Raw genomic sequence first — 17,711 nt, 5'->3', positions numbered from 1 at the left:
GATTTACCTGTATTGACTCCTGACTTAACTTCAGATTTGTGTGTATTGATCCGAGACTTGAGTGATGACTCGACTCGACTCGAGACTCCACCTGAGACTCACCTACATTCACTGAAAACTCTACTTAAGACTTGCTTGTATTGACTCGAGACTTGAATCGTGATGTCGGTTCTAACTCAAGACTCTACTTAAGATGTCTGTGCTGACATCAGACTTGACTCGACACTTACCTGTACTGACTCAGAACCCGAGACTTTGACACTTTGTAACCCAAAAGCTGATGAAAGGTGGCCGTGTGCTCCAGCATGTAAGAGTGAGTTTGTGGGTTTTACTGCCTGCTCTGACCTTTCACCATTACACAATCAACCTGCCAACACACACACTAAGGAAGAGCAACTGGCACAAGACGACTAGGAGCCAGAAAGAGTTCAGCTTTGATAACCAGAAGGTTATTAAAGTCCACTCTGTTAATCGTGTGGACAGGAAAAAATACATTGATTTATAGGTCAATGAGTGAAGACACATTGGGTTGTCCTTCTATATATATATAAAAAAAGCAAAAATCAGTGTTTTCAATCAATCAAATCCAGTCTAGTTGCAGATAAATGTATAAAATGATTCTTATATGCTCAGCTTGACAGGTTTCACACACACACACACACACACACACACACACACACACACACACACACACACACACACACACACACACACACCTTCTAAGCTCCTTCTCCTTCTGGGTCACGGGGTTGTGGGGGGCTGGAACCTATCACAGCAGACATTGGGTGGAAGACAGGATACACACTGGACAGGTCGCCAGTCCATCGCAGGGCAGACAGACGCATTCACACACACCTAGGGACAATTTAGCATGTCCAGTTGGCCTGACTGCATGTCTTTGGACTGTGGGAGGAAACCCACAGGGGGAACATGCAAACTCCACATGGAAAGGATGCTGGTCGCCCGGCCGGGGAATCGATCCCAGGCCCTTCTTGCTGTAAGGCGACAGCGCTAACCACCACGCCTTTACAGATTTAGAAGAAGCCATAGAAGATTCACATCAAGAAATAATGGAAATATTTTGATTAAATATTAATGCAGATAAATTGAAAGTGAATTACTATAAATGGATAATATCATTTACATTATTTTTTATGATTTTATATTTAATAAAATACTTAAAAAGGCCGGTTGGTGACTAGTTTGATATATATTTATAGCAAGGTATTATTCAAAATAAAAGGCAGTGAATTCATAACCATTTCGATGTAGGAACTTTGTGAGGGAGCTTTTAGAGATGGACGTCTGGTTCCTATCACCACCACTGTGAGTCTAGAACGGAGCATTTAACACCAAACCATTTTGACTCTGTTTACATCACAATCACTTTCAAATGTGCTGAAATTCTGTAAAATTGGTGGATTTCCCCTTTGAGGTTCAAAGCAGCGCTTCAGGTTTCGTGGCTTTTCTGTTGACCTCAGTGACCGCAGATGGCTGTGTTTCTCTTCTGGAGCTGAAATGAAGTTTGCTCTTGACCAGATTGACACAAGCTTATCTTGTGTGACTCATCAAATCGAGGGGTCATTAAAGATCAAGGAGAACCATCCACTCCAAAACACACTATCGCAGTTTATTGTCCAGGTCCTATTGTCTTTCATTCAAGTTCTCACAGCACTCAAAATCTGGTAATGTATTAATCTTTATTAAGCTGAAATGGAGAAAACAATGTTTCCTCACTTTTTAAATAAAAGAGCGATGTTGAATGTAAATGTTATTAAAGTTTCAAAGCACAGTGTCCAGTCCATTCAGTCAGTATGTGGAGTCTAAGCTGTAAAAATATCTTGTTTTCAGGTCACTCTACTTATGATGAGGAAAAATGCATTTACATATATCCCCTTATTTAGCCTACAGCATGTTAGCTCCACCCATTCAGAAATGTGGTCCCCCAGTGTTTTGCGTCAGCTCTGTCGAAAATGTGCATGTATGCAGTGAAAAGACGCTTCATCCAGTATCGAACAGGTTCAGACCATTTCAACTTTTGCTGCAATTCTGATGTACAGGCAATTCAACCAACAGAAATATTCTGCTGATTGTTCAACAAAGTTTAACAGTAAATGGTCTTAAACACTGGAGTTAATGTAGAACTGCTAATTGACCCTTTAACCCTGAATTGAGCGCAGACTGTTGGTCAGACAACAATCTCGCCCAGCTAGTAGCTAACGAAACGGCGTTAAGATTAATGGCGATAATTTGACTTTAATTTGCATTTAAATTCACTCCAGCTTGTTTCCTGATACGTCTAATCTGCATCAAGAAACTCAAACACGGAACTGTACCTATAACTGATAAAATGTGGAGAATTATTTAATTTCAATGGGGTGGTCTTATTTTAATCAGCATAGCTTTTCTAGCCTTTACAGTAGCTTTAGAATCCCGGGAGACTCACAGACCAATCACATGCATTGTAAATGTCACACGTGACGGTACTCACCAATCAGATCTGTACATTACGATGAGCACTGAGACTTGAGTGAGTGACACCACACAGGGGAGGGACGAGGCGAGAAACAGCAGTCAGAGAAGAAAGTGAGTCAGATGGAAGTTGTTTCACATGTCGTGATCTAAAAAGAGAAAACTGACAGTAAATGTTGTTGAAATTTGACTGAACTGGACTTTATTTGGTCTGATATTCAGTTGTCGACTATATAAGATATTAATATTCTTACTAGGCTACTTCGCTTGAGGTGCGGTTCGCTTGAGTTTCCTCCGGAAACTCTACCAGTCTCCAGCAGCATATGTTGCTCCAAAACCTGTATGTACCTTTCAGCATTAATGGTGCCTTCACAGATGTGCAGGTTACCCCTGCCATGGGCACTAACACACCCCCACAACATCAGAGATGCTGGCTTTTGAACTTAAACAATCCGGACAGTCCTTTTCCTCTTTAGCCCAGAGGACACGGTGTCCATGATTTCCAAAAACAATTTGAAATGTGGACTCATCAGACCACAGGACACTTTTCCACTTTGCGTCAGTCCATCACCGTTCCTCCATCCAGAGATCAGCTTCTCTGGAGTATTGAGAGGCTGACTCCTCCCAACACACACACTACAATCCACTCATCAGCACCCTTTATAACCCGGACTCTCACTCTGCCTCCTTGCGAGGTATTGCCACTCTCTGTGTGCTTATCGAGCTACTTTCACTGTGTTTTGGTCATTCCTCTTTTTTCCTGTACTCTTTGCCTGTTAATTCGCTGTTTTTGATCTACATTTACATTTACAGCATTTAGCAGATGCTCTTATCCAGAGCGACTTACAAGAAGTGCTTTGTCTGTCTAGAGAAAGTATCTCTGCTAGTTACCAATAGGTTAGAGAAAAAGACAGTCCTGAGCTCAGATACTGCTAGAAACACAAAGTCGCTGTAGATACCCAGAGAAAAAGGAACAGAGTTTAACACAGAACTCTGTGCCATTCAATGCATTGCAATACAATAAAATACAATACAATAAACAATACACAGTGCAATACAATAAAATAAGTGCAGCTTATAATTCAGTGCTCATTTAAGTGCTGTGTAAAGAGATGAGTCTTCAGTCTGTGTTTGAAGACATCAAGAGACTCTGCTGTACAGACAGCCAGTGGGAGTTCATTCCACCACTTGGATGCCAGTACAGAGAACATTCTTGACGCTTGTCTTCCTTGAAGGATGGCAGGTCAAGCCGAGCTGTACTCGAAGCTCGAAGGGCTCGTGGTACAGTCGAGATTTCACTATTGCCATCAAGTAGGTAGGAGCTGGTCCATTTTTGGCTTTGTAGGCAAGCATTAGGGATCTAAATCTGATGCGTGCAGCTACAGGAAGCCAGTGAAGGACGCACAGCAGTGGGATGACGTGGCTGAACTTGGGGAGATTCTGTCGTGTGATCTAGAGACTTTGTTTATTAAAAGACTCTCTGGATGTGCATCTGATAACCCTGTCTGAGTGTTACACCGTTATACAATGATGTCAGTTTTTAACGCAGTGCCTCCTGAGGGATCGAAAGTCACGGGCATTCAGTGTTGGTTTCCTGCCTTGCCGCATACTTGCAGAGATTTCTCCAGATTCTCTGAATCTTTTGATGATATTATGGACAGTAGATGATGAAATCCCTAAATTCCTTGCAATTGCACGTTGATAAACGTTGTTCTTAAACTGTTGGACTATTTGCTCACGCAGCTGTTCACAAAGTGGTGAACCTCGCCCCGTCCTTGCTTGTGAATGACTGAGCCTTTCAGGGATGCTCCCTTTATACCCAATCATGACATTAACCTGTTCACCTGTGGAATGTTCCAAACAGGTGTTTTTTGAGCATTCCTCAACTTTTGTTGCCCCTGTCCCAACTTCATTGGAATTGGGGTTGTAATAAATTCATAGTAGACAGTATATGATTCATAGTAGGTACTTAATAATTCAGAGTAGTTAATGAATACATTCTACACAAAGTTAATTAGTTACAGGTTAGTAAACACAAAGTTACAGGTTAATATAGGTTAAATCTGCACAGCTGCCTCTTCTCAGGATGTAATACCCAAATACTGATATGTACAATAAAGGTTCAGTCTGTTCAGATGTTGTTAAATTGTATAATTAATAACAAGTTTTCATAGATCAGATTCAGAACTGGTTAAATCAAATAATTTAATAAAAAGTTTGATCTGTTTCAGTCATTCGAGGTGGTTGAAACTGGCCTCGCTGAAGGCCCTGTTTGACCCCTTTGTCTGAGTCTACTGCCCACTTTCTGAATCTTTATCTAAATCAGATAAATCTGTACAGTCAGTGCTGTTTAAAATTCCATGAATCTGACTATGTTTACACTCACTGGAACTGAAAACATATTGATTCTTTCGATCCAAAGATTTAACATCTGCTTACACGACTGTTAGTAAACAATACTGAAAAGTGTCAATTAAACTTTTATTTAATTTTTTTTCCCAAATCTTTTTATTGCCTTTTGTAGAATCACAGACATATTACACTTTTCAAGTAAAACAACAAAAATTGAATTTCTGCATCAACCCCTTACCCTTAGACCTTAACTCACCCACCCCCTTAGAACACCTACTTCCACTAAAGCTGTTCCTGGGAATCTGACAGAGATAAACAGAATATCTACCAGCACAAGAGTGGTCTAAATCAATGTGTAAATAATACTAAATGTAAATAATAGATTACAACATGTACAAATATCAATAACATTAGAAGAAGAGACTAAATAAAAAGAGAAAATAAATAAATAAATAAAATAGTAAAAATAATAATAATAATAATAAATAAATAAAACAGAAAAGGGCAACACATACCTCTCAATTCACATATTTAGGCATCGCTATCTTCGAGTAAAACAGAATTGTTGATAAACTCAAGAATAGGATCCTGTGAAAGAATCTCAAGGGAGAAAGAATCTCCTGTGAAAGAATCCCTTAGGGAGAATCTTAGCTTTTGAGCTTGATGCGTAATAGGACATCCCAGATCCAACTACCGTGTGATGGTGGAGAGGCCTGTTTCCATTTAAGAAGAATGGCACATCATGGTCAGCTGGAGATTGTTTACATCTCTCACAAGCATCACTTCGGTTTGGAAATATCTTTGCCAGCCTAGCACTGGTAAAGTGAGCTCTGTGGAGCACCTTACACTGCAGTAGGCCATGTCTAGCACATATGGATGAAGAATGAACCCAGTTCAGGATGCAAGCCCAGTGGTCGTCTGAAACAGTAATTCCCAAGTTCTCCTCCCAGGATTTTCTAAGTAATTTCAGTAATTAAATTTAATTAAATCATATATAACAGATATAGAACAGAGTCGCTTTTTGGAATAATCAAGAGTAAGAAATTGATTGATATAGGTTTCAGGAGGACGATTACAAAAGCGGGGGAATAGTTTTTGAACAAAATGTCAGCCTGAAAAAATTGAAAGATTGAAGTAGATAAGTTTGAGAAGGATGAAAAGACTTGACCCTTACTTGACCAGAAGCGGAAAGCCGGGTCAGAGCAGGATGGAGGAAACAAGTGATTTTTTTAAGATGGGCATATGGATTGAGGCACTATGAAAACCAAAATGTTTCCTAAATTGGAGCCAAATTTTAATAGCACTGATAACTGGATACGTAGAAGCTTAAATAACAGATATGGGGAGCTGGGAACAAAGTACAGTAAATAGGGAGCTACAAGAGGATGAGATCTCAATATGAGCCCAAGGTGGAAGGCCACTTGATGCTTTCCAAAAGGCCCAGTAGAGTAATTTATGAATATTACAAGCCCAATAGTTGATGAAAGTTAGGGAGCGCCAAGCCTCCTTCAGACCTTGAGAGCTAGAGAACTGACCTTTTGAGACGTGTGGGTTTGTTGTCCCATAAAAATGCATTCAGCAAATGCTCAAGGCTCACAAAAAAGAATTTACTAATAACCACAGGGATATATTGAAAAGTATATAAGAATCTAGGATGTGTGACCATTTTAATTAAGCTAGCACGGCCCATAAGGGACAATGGAAGGGAGGCCTACCTGGTTATGTCCGATTTAAATTTGTCCAGGAGAGGCCGAACATTTTTGGAGAAAAGGTCATTAAATGAGTTGGTAACGAATCCCCCTGCCAATATTTTAAAGGGAAATATCGACTGCAGAAGGGACTTTGCTAGAGAGTTAACAAAAAAGAGCTTGCTTTTTTGCAAGTTCATAATAATAATGAATCCCACTCATGAACATCAGGACAACGAAGACAAAAAATAAAAAATAAAAGAAAACCAAGCATGAGAGTGACTGAAGAGAAACGCATGAAATCTAACATTACTATACATATAGCATAACAGTATATACAGCATATCTGTGGTCCACTGAGATCATGAGCCCCCTGTTTATTTAAAAAAAAAAAAAAAAAAAAAAGGACAAGGTAATACATCCCAAAAGCCTCAGAGCTTTGTCCCAGTTCCCAATACGATCCTGCTAGAGAACTCCAAGCCATGTAATGGAGGAAAAATGAGAGGGGATGGGGAGTGATTAAATAAAATAAAATAAAGGAGCAAGCCTTGACCATTAACCATGAAACCATCACAGTGCTCAAGCACTGAGGTGTGGGCCCAAGCAGTGAAGCAGTCACAACTGCCACTTATACCTTTCCGATCCGAAAAAAGAAAATGCAGTGACAGAGAACCGGAGAACAATCAAGTAACTGTCAAATGGTCATCAGTCCAGACCAATAATACGTGTTTAGCTAGTGATCTTAAGATAACTGTGTTCGCCAATGATACCAATTACGACAGCTAAATGGTTGAAGTAAACTTTGGCCCAGAGCTAGCAGGTAGATAGTTCGTAGCACTCAATTAGCACAAACTTTTTTGCTCTCGACACACCATTAGCACGGATATTTGCTAGGTAGCTTTTAGCCTCCTCAACTGAAGCAAGTCTCCTTTTACCCCCGTCAATAACAGCACAGATTTAAGACCGAGGTTGTAGAGATCCGCTAGCACCTCTCGATACTTGGCACACTGTTCGAAGACCTCGGGGCATAGTCCTCGTAGATAGCGATGGGGCTGCCATGGTATTGTAGCTTGCCTCTTTTGGCTCTGGCCTCACGGACGATTGTCTTTTTCTGTTGGAAATGGTGTAGTCTGATTATAACCGCCCTCAGCCTTTCCCCTGGACCCGGCTTCCTGGTCAGTGCCCTGTGCGCTCAGTCAAGCTCCGAAGGAGAGGGCAAAATCTCCTCACCGAAAACCTCCGGCAGAAGTTCAGAGAAAAAGGCCGTAGGATGAGGACCCTCGATCGATTCTGGTAAGCCGATGATTCTGATGTTGTTACGCTGGCTTTGGGATTCCAGGTCGATGACTCTTGCTGAAAGCTTTGCATTGGTTTCCTTTAGCGTGGAGCACATGGCTTCAAGGGCTAGCACGCGCTCGTCTAGGAGGCTGGCATTGGATTCCAGGGAGATAATCTTCTGGTTATGTTCGAAAACCGTGGTATGGATGCTGTCGAGTTTGGTTTCAAGAATCGAGAGTGAGGACCTGAATTCTGCAGATAGGGACTTTTTGTGTTCTTCCAGGAGGCTAGCTAACGACGCCATGTTGAGGTCGTTGCTCACCTCGTCTTTGGAGGCTTTGACATTGAGTTCCTTCTTGCTTGGTTTTGTTGACTTGGTTTTGTGGACATATTTAGATGAAACACAACAAAAACAACTGGTTTTGTCCTGTAAATTGTACAAGAAAAAGCTGTACTGCAGGGTTTGAAATTCCAAAAAGATACGGGAGCGAGACCACTACACATATATTCCAATCCCGCTCCTAACCGGAGGTCTCTTATTTTAATTTTAATCTGCTACTTTCTTGAACAATTCAAATTATAATTACAAGCAATATAGGATAAAAAGCTGCTGAATAATTCTCAGTAAAGACTGAATGTTCATAATAGACATTAAATAATTCATTGTGTATAATGAATAATTAATAGTATATGCTGAATAATTCATAGTAGATACTGAATGATTCATTGAAGATACTGAATAATTCATAATAGGTACTAAATAATTCATAGTAGATGTCAAATAATTCATAGTAGACACTAAATAATTCATAGTAGATGCTGAATAATTCATAGGCACTAAATAATTCATAGTAGATGCTGAATAATTCATAGTAGATGCTGAATAATTCATAGTAGGTACTGAATAATTCATTTTAAGTAATGAATAATTCATAGCAGGTACTGAATAATTCATAGTAGAAGCTGAATAATTATTAGTAGATACAAAATAATTCATAGTAGATGCTGAATAAATTACAGTAGACACAAAAAAATTCATAGTAGATGCTGAATAATTCATAGTAGACATTAAATAATTCATAGTACATGCTGAATAATTCATAGTAGATGCTGAATAATTCATAGTAGATATTAAATAATTCATAGTCGATGCTGGGTAATTCATAGTAGATACTGTATAAAGCATAATATGTTGTGATTAATTCAGAATGGATACTGAAAAGACAAAGTAGATACTAAATAATACATGATATGAACTGTAGGTGGTGAATAATTCATAATAGTTTATGAATAATTCAAAATAGATACTGAACAATTGAGCAACTGCATAATTTGTAGTAGTTACTTAATAATAAATCTGCAGTTCAATGGGTTAAATCTCCACTTTCCCCTTTAATGTACTTTATTCTCCTTTTACTGTTTCAGTTTTTGTCTTTTTTCCATCATAATGCATCACTGGGTTCACCTTATTATTATTATAATTATTATTATGTAACAGGTAGTGGGTTCTCAGAAAGAAGCTGACCAAAATATTGTTGATGTGGTCAACATGTACTTTGTGTAGAATTATAGTTATTATGACAGTGGACTGTTATGATGGACTCAGAGGCTGAGTGGTAAACAGGGCTGAGAGAGTTTATTAGAGGTCATAGCTCAGAGGGTTATCCCTGGACATCTGGGGAAGGGCTGTAAACAAATCCTGAGGTGAAATGGCTTGAATCACATGATTAAACTCACCCTTAAACATACACGGTGCTGTCGCATGGACCTCAGTGACCTCACTGTGGGCCCTTCACCAAACATGATATCTGTGAGGCTTCTGTACAGAACAGGTAGGTGCAGGTACAATGGAGCAAGGCGTTTATTACAAAGGGGGCTAGGCAAGAACACGAGTCGAGCGAGTGGAGGTCAAAACCAAACAGAGCAGACAAAACAAAAGGGGAACACTAAGGCGAAGTCGAAAACGGGAAGCAGGGTCAAGAAATCCAACACTACAGAGGCAATCCAAAGGCAAACGAAGAGATGGAGTGGTAGCAAACAGAGACGTAGAAGGCTTGGTAAGCACATGCGGACACAGTGGCAATATTCTCAAAGTGCAACGGACAGACTGAGCTTTAAAACAAGTGGTTAATGAGAAACAGCTCTCAGTAATCAGAACTCTGATCTGGAACGGAGATGATTGGTGGAGTGGTGTGGTGAGATTGTCACATGACTCTCAGAGGGATCCTGGGAGTTTGAGTTCTCAGTGGACTCTGTACTCGGTTCAGGGTTCTGTAGTGCACCAGAGGGATGTGTGACAATATCAGCCAGGTTTGCATTTGGGAACATTGAGAAATATCAGAAAAATAAACTGTAAACTAGTAAACAACAAAGCTTTAGTCTGGCCAAAAATCAAATGTAGGGGAGAGTGTTTTATACAAGAAACTATGAATAATTCATAGTACTGACTGAATAATTCATAGTAGATACTGAATAATTAATTTTACATAATGAATAATTCATAGTACTGACTGAATAATTCATAGAAGTTACTGAATGCTTTATAGTAGGTAATAAATAGTAGATACTGTGTAAATCATAATATGTTGTGACGAATTCAGAGAGGACACTGAAAATTCAAAGTAGATACTAAATAATACATGATATGTACTAAATAATTCAGAGTAGGTGCTGAAAATGTATAGTACAGACTGAATAATTCATAATAGATACTGAATAATTCATAATAAATACTGAAAAGTTCATGGTAGATACTGAATATTTCATAGTAGATACTGAATAGTTCATAGTAGATACTGAATAATTCATAGTAGATACTGAATACTTCATAGTAGATACTGAATAATTCATAGTAGATACTGAATAATTCATAGTAGATACTGAATACGTCAAGTCAAGTCAAGAGGCTTTTATTGTCATTCCATCTATGTACAAGTACACAGTGGAGTGAAATTACGTTCCTCCAGGAGCAACAAGGAACAAAGTGGGGGGGGGGGGGGGGGGCGTGTTTAGCTCAGTCCTTGTGAGTTTAAAAACCTGTTGAGCTGACTGAGCGTGTTTAGCTCAGTCCTTGTGAGTTTAAAAACCTGATTGCTTGAGGATTAAAGCTGTTGCAGAGTCTGGCAGTGGTGGCATGGATGCTCCGGGACCTTCTGCCAGACGGCAGCAGTGAAAAAAGTCAGTGTGAGGGATAGATGGGGTTGTCCACAATGCTAGTGGCTTTCTGGATACAGTGTGTGGTGTAGATGTCCATGATGGAGAGGAGAGAGACCACCATGATCTTCTCAGCTGTCCTCACTATACGCTGTAGGGTCTGAGGTGGTGCAATTCCCAAACCAGGCGATGATGCAGTGCTCCTGACGATTTCCACAACAGAGCCAGTGATGTTCAGTGGAGGGTGGTCAGCTCACACTCTTCGGAAGTCAACAACCGTCTCCTTAGTTTTGTCTACATTCAGAGACAGGTTATTGGCTCTGCACCAGTTCGCTGCACCTCCTCTCTGTATGCTGACTCGTCTTTCTTGCTGATCAGACCCACCACAGTCATGTCATCAGCAAACTTGATGATGTGATTTGAGCTGTACTTTGCAGTACAGTTGTGAGTCAGCAGAGTGAACAGCAGTGGACTGAGCACACACCCCTGAGGGGCATTGGTACTCAGTGTGGTGGCACTGGAGATGTTATTTCCTATCCTGACTAACTGAGGTCTCTCAGATAGGAAATCCAGGATCCAGTTACAGAGGGAAGTGTTCAGGCCCAGCAGGCTCAGTTTTCCAGTAAGCTGCTGAAGAATGATGGTGTTGAACACTGAACTGAAGTCTATGAACGGCATTCTGACGTAGGTGTTTTTATTGTCTAGGTGGGTGAGAGCCAGTTGGAGTGTGGTGGTGATGGTGTCGTCTGTTGAGCGGTTGGGGTGATATGCAAATTGCAGTGGGTCCAGTGAAGGAGGAAGTTGGCCTTTAATGTGCCTCATAACAAGCCTCTTGAAGCACTTCATGATGATGGGTGAGAGTGCAACGGGACGGTAGTCATTGAGCCAGGACACTGGAGACTTCTTTGGCACAGGGATGATGATGGGGGACTTGAAGCACGTTGGAACGACTGCAGTGCTCAGAGAGATATTGAATATGTCCATGAGAACAACAGCCAGCTGTTTGGCGCATTCTCTGAGCACTCTGCCTGGTATGCTGTCAGATCCTGTGCTTTTTGTGGGTTGACTCTGTGTAGAGTTCTCCGCATATCAGCAGTGGACAGACACAGTACCTGTTCACTTGGAGGAGGTGTGGTTTTCCTCACCGTTGTGCCGTTCTGTGCCTCCAACCGAGCTTAGAAGTCTTTAAGCAAGTCTGGAAGGGAGGCATCACTGTCACAAGCAGGTGGAGGTGACTTGTAGTCAGCAGTGTTTTGAAAATGATCATGAATTTTCTTTGAGTAGGCATGCTTAGCCTCTTTGATGGCCCGGGAGAGCTTAGCTCTTGCCACCCTGAGGCTTGCTTTGTTCCTTGACTTGAAAGCCTTGTCATGGGTTCTCAGCAGCATGCACACCTCTGCAGTCATCCATGGTTTCTGGTTGGGGTGAATTGTGACGTGTTTGGAGACAGTAACATCATCAGTGCACTTGCTGATGTAGCCAGTCACTGATTTTGTGTGGTTGATGGAGTCACCGGTAGTTGCTGCTACTCTGAACATCTTCCAGTCAGTGTGTTCAAAACAGTCCTGAAGAGCCGAGATAGCTCCTGGCAGCCAGGTTCTCACTTGCTTCTGGTCTGGTTTGGCACATCTGATGAGTGGTCTGTATGCTGGAATGAGCATCACAGAGATGTGGTCTGAGTAGCTGTAGTGGGGGCGGGGCTCGGCCCCATACGCGCCGGGGATGTTTGTGTAAACAAAATCCAGCTCGTTAGCCCCACGGTTGCAAAGTCTACATACTGTTGAAATTTGGGGATCACTGACTTCAGATTGACATGATTGAAATCACCGTCAACAACAGTCAGTCTGGGTTTGTGTTCTGGAGGTCGTTGATGGCGCTGTACAGCTAGTTCAGTGCGGCATTAGCATTACATTTACATTTATGGGATTTTGCTGATGCTCTTATCCAGAGCAACTTACAATTTGATCATTTTACACAGGTAGGCCAAGGTGGTGTTAGGAGTCTTGCCCAAGGACCCTTATTGGTATAGTGTAGGGTGCTTGCCCTGGTCAGGGATTGAACCCCAGTCTATAGTGTAGAAGGCAAAGGTGTTAACCACTAGGGGGGCTACATACACCCCTGTTATATACAGCGAACTCAGCTCTCTAGGCTAATAAAATGGCCTGGCTTTGACAATCGCAAACTCCACCAGCGGTGAGCAGTGACTGGAGACTAGCACCGCATTTTTACACCATTCATTGTTGATGTAAACACACAGGCCTCCACCTTGAGTCTTGCCGCATAGCTCAGCGTCTCTGTCCACACAGAAGCACAACAGGCTGTCGAGCTGAACGGCTGAGTCTGAAGTGGAGCTCGTCATCCACGTCTTCATAAAACCGAAAACACAGCAGTCCCTGAACTCACGCTGGGTAGCCCGCTGAATCCGGAGGTAGTCCAGTTTATTCTCCAAGGACCAACGGTTAGAGAGAAGGAGCGATGGAATGGCTGGTCGTGTGGGTTTAGCCACTAGCTTAGCGTGCATGCCGGCACGCTTGCCTCACTTCTGCCTCCTTGCGCATCACTTTTGGAGCTGTAGCAGGCTCCAAATTATATTTCATAGTAGATACTGAATAATTCATAATAGATACTGAACACTTCCTGCTGTTTTCAGATGTTTCTCATTTTCATCTTAAAATCTGTATAACCAATATAACAAAAAGATCAAATTTGCAGTAATTTTAACACACACAGAGCAGTGCCGGACTTATTATTCATGACTAGCCATGCTTACATGCAACCTAATAATCTATTCATAATCCGACTCATAGCTCAATTGGAATAGAATACCACCATGTAAACACCTCAATTAGAATAGTCTTGTCCGATTGAGGCCAATCAGAATACAATTTCTATCCGACTGAATGAGGAGGGTAATCCTGCAAATAATCCATTAAATAGAAGAATAATATCCGTGTAAATGTCTGTATCCAATTACATTCCCTATCAGAAAAGTTTAAGTCCATTCTGCATGTTCGTCGCGTCATAGTGAGAGTTTCTACCGTTCGACATGGCGGAGCAGAAACTGGTCTGCAGAGGAGACGAAGTTTATGCTCTGATCTTTAAAAGACGGTGGTGGGACGGACGTCCAGCTTATGTGTCTCAGAGCACGATGTCTTCCTCTCGGCCTTCTTTAATAAGGACATGTGAAGGACATTTTCCTGAGTCTGACAATGGTTTAAAGCAGTTAAAAGCTCAAGCACTGCTCACTGCTGCTCATCTCACACTGACTGGACCTCATGTGATGTTCGCTGTCATGGTAACATCTACACAAAGTGGTTCTCCATGCATGTGAATCATTTTGCATTGGATTACTTGTAGTGAGCATGCAAGCAAAGATTTTCCATCAGATGAACAGAGTGAGCAAATAAACATCTCAGTCTTAATCTATAATAGGAATGTATTCAAGTTTGTTTCAAATTTCAAGTTTATTTGTCATTTGCACAACATGTCAGGACATTTATGCATTGAAATGCTTGTGGTGAGGCTCAGATAATCACTCTGCAGAAAGTAAATAAGTAAGAATAATATATAAAAAACAAATTGAAATATATTAAATATGCACAAAATATAGAGAAATGTACACAAGATATAGAGAGAATATGCATTTTAAAGTGGCTTAGTGTTAAGCTGTTATTGTCCATAGCAGAGATGATATGATATAATAATGATAATAATACTGACAGAGTGACTGAGTGAAATGGTAACTGAGGATGGACCCACAGCTTCACAGCTTGTTCAGAAGCCTGACAGCCTGTGGGTAGAAACTGTTCATTAACCGGGTTGTTCTAGCCTGGATGCTGCAGAATCTCCTGCCTGATGGCAGGATGGTGAACAGGCCATGTGCTGGATGTTTGCTGTCTGACCGGATCTTTTTGACCTTTTTTTTTTGTTTGTTGCCTATGATGGCTTCTGCCATCCTCACCACTCCTCTAACGACCTTGCGGTCACAGGCAGTGCAGCTGCTGTACCAGACAGTGAAGCAGCCTGTGAGGATGCTCTCTATGGTGCACCTATAGAAATTGGTGAGGAGGCAGACCAAACTTCCTGAGCCTACACAGGAAGAAAAGACGCTGACGGGCAGATCTCACAATAGTGTTGGTGTAGTGGGTCCAGGTGAGGTTCTCAGTGAGGCGTACGCAGAGGAACATCACACTGCTGGTTCTCTCCACTTCTGCTCCATTGATGAACAGGGGAGAGTGACCACCATGTTGAGACAGAGATTGTTGTCATGGCCACTCTGACAGAGCGCTGACCTCGTCTCTGTAGGCTGTTTCATCTACATCAGTGATGAAGCCTAGGATGGTGGTGTCATCAGCAAACGTGAAGAGGATGTTAGACGTATGTTTGGCTACACAGTCATGTGTATACAGGGAGTACATTAAGGGGCTGAGCACACATCCCTGGGGAGCCCCTGTGCTCAAAGTTAGTGTGGAAGAGAAGCTGTTGCCAACTTTCACCACTTGGGGTCTGCTCGTCAGGAAGTCCAGTCAATCGAATTGTCAAAAATCTTTGCATGTTAACACAGCCAGTGAGATAAAAACATTAATATAGTGATTTTTAAAATTGTCTTTGTAAAACAGGCTGCTGAGAAACCGTTGTCCTTCTTTGTAAGTCACAGTTGTTGCTCAGTTTCTCAGCCTTTTTGTTCAGTACTCTGAGCCTCAGTGTGTTATTTTGAAAGAAACAGCTTTATTTGAGGTGGTAATGAACAGAGCTGACTGTAGAGGCTGTGTTTGACACAGCAGGTCAGTTAGACCAAGCATTTTATACAGTGTGAGTATAAAAATCGTAGGCTTTGTTTGTGAATGATGGTCTATTCAAACATACTGTGAGTCACTAAAGAACTATATTTCTTAACTCACACAGTGTCTGTCTGGCGTTAGAGGATGTTCAGCTACAGCTCAACCACTAGAACCTTTTTACAAGAATACCACTTCATCAGGTTCTATTATTATTATTATTATTATTATTCAACCATTCATTATTATTCAACCACTGATGGACTCACATTGACTCCACCCAACCGCACCCGTTCTTGTGGCTGATGACTCATCACACCTGTTCCTCATTACCGCACTCATTCGCCCGCTTTAGGTCCTCCTCTTTTGGCCTGTTTTAGACTGTAAAAGCCTTCCTGCTCTCTTTAAGAAGTAAGCACACCCTTCAGCTCATTTTTGTTTTACTGAAACTAAAGCTGAACTAATGTAGAAGTATACTGTCTGCAGGAACTTCCTTAAATGTTAGAAAAGTAGAAGGATGCAATCCATTAAAAATGAAATAAAACCTACCAGCATATTTCAGACATGAAACAGGTTCAGGACATTAGTGTTACTGCTACTGAGAGCCGATTGGTTAGCATTACTGCTCAGAGCTGATTGGTTAACATTACTGCTACTGAGAGCGGATTGGTTAGCTTTACTACTGAGTGCTGATTGGTTAGCATTACAGCTACTGAGTGCTGATTGGTCAGCGTTCCTGCTACTGAGTGCTGATTGGTTAGCTTTACTACTGAGTGCTGATTGGTTAGCGTTACTGCTACTGAGTGCTGATTGGTCAGCGTTACTGCTACTGAGTGCTGATTGGTTAGCTTTACTACTGAGTGCTGATTGGTTAGCATTACTGCTACTGAGTGCTGATTGGTTAGCATTACTGCTGAATGCTGATTGGTTAACATAACTGCTACTGAGTGCTGATTGGTTGAAAAACACCCAACATTTTAATATTAATATTAATATTAATATAATGTTAATATTATTTTCACTCATTTAAATTTAGGATTTGAGACAGACTCCTCCCAAAAGATATATATATATATATATATATATATATATATATACACACACACACACACACACACACACACACACAGTATATATACTTCTATCAATGCCTTGGGTTTAAACAGATCATAACAATCCTTGGAAATAATTAAGTTCAAAATTTACATTTTGCGCAGGATGTGGGCCCTTTGGCTTACTTTGCCAAGTTAAAACTTTATTTATTTTATTTGTTGCTGATTCTGAATGAACTCAGCAGGATGGGTCCTTCACTGCTGGCAGGGTAACTGGGTTTATGTGTGCTGGTGTGAAATAGTGCCAGGTTAGGAAAGATCTATTATCTATTTGAGCCAGTGCTGTATTTAAATTCATTTGTTCAGATGGCATGAACTCACAGGAGCAGCGAGCTCTGACAGGTCGCTGGCTAGAAGAGGAGTTTGAGGTTTGGAATTAGAAAATGCAGAGGTCATGGAAAGATCAACAGGCAGGTTTTTGGTGGAAGGATGTGTACTCAAACAAAGCACAGAGGAATGATTCACAAGCACACACAGTCTTCATCCTGATGTTTTCAGTCTTAGTAACAAAAGACATGATCAGACAAGGACTGCAGTGTTTCTTTTACATGAAAGCATGAGCTGTTGCCAGTGATAACACTTTAATATTTAAAGCAATCAGAGCTGTAATAGTAATAGCAGCCTTCAGTAAGAGTCAGATCAAATAAACTCCTCCTCCTGCTCCACCTGCTCTGAACTGCTAAGTCAGATATAATTAATTTACACCTGTTACGCTGAAGTCAGACAACCAAATTTCAGAGAAGGCCTAAAGATTTCTGCTCTGCAAAAAATAAAATCTTAACAAGTAAAAACGTCTTAAATGTACTCAATAAATCTAATATCTCTCATTCTGAGTCTGCAGTAAGAATATTCTAAGATTATTCCACCTGTTTCTGTAC

This window comes from Pygocentrus nattereri, chromosome 17 (assembly GCF_015220715.1).
Source record: "Pygocentrus nattereri isolate fPygNat1 chromosome 17, fPygNat1.pri, whole genome shotgun sequence".
Taxonomy (NCBI): domain Eukaryota; kingdom Metazoa; phylum Chordata; class Actinopteri; order Characiformes; family Serrasalmidae; genus Pygocentrus; species Pygocentrus nattereri.
This window is presented reverse-complemented; position numbering follows the sequence as displayed.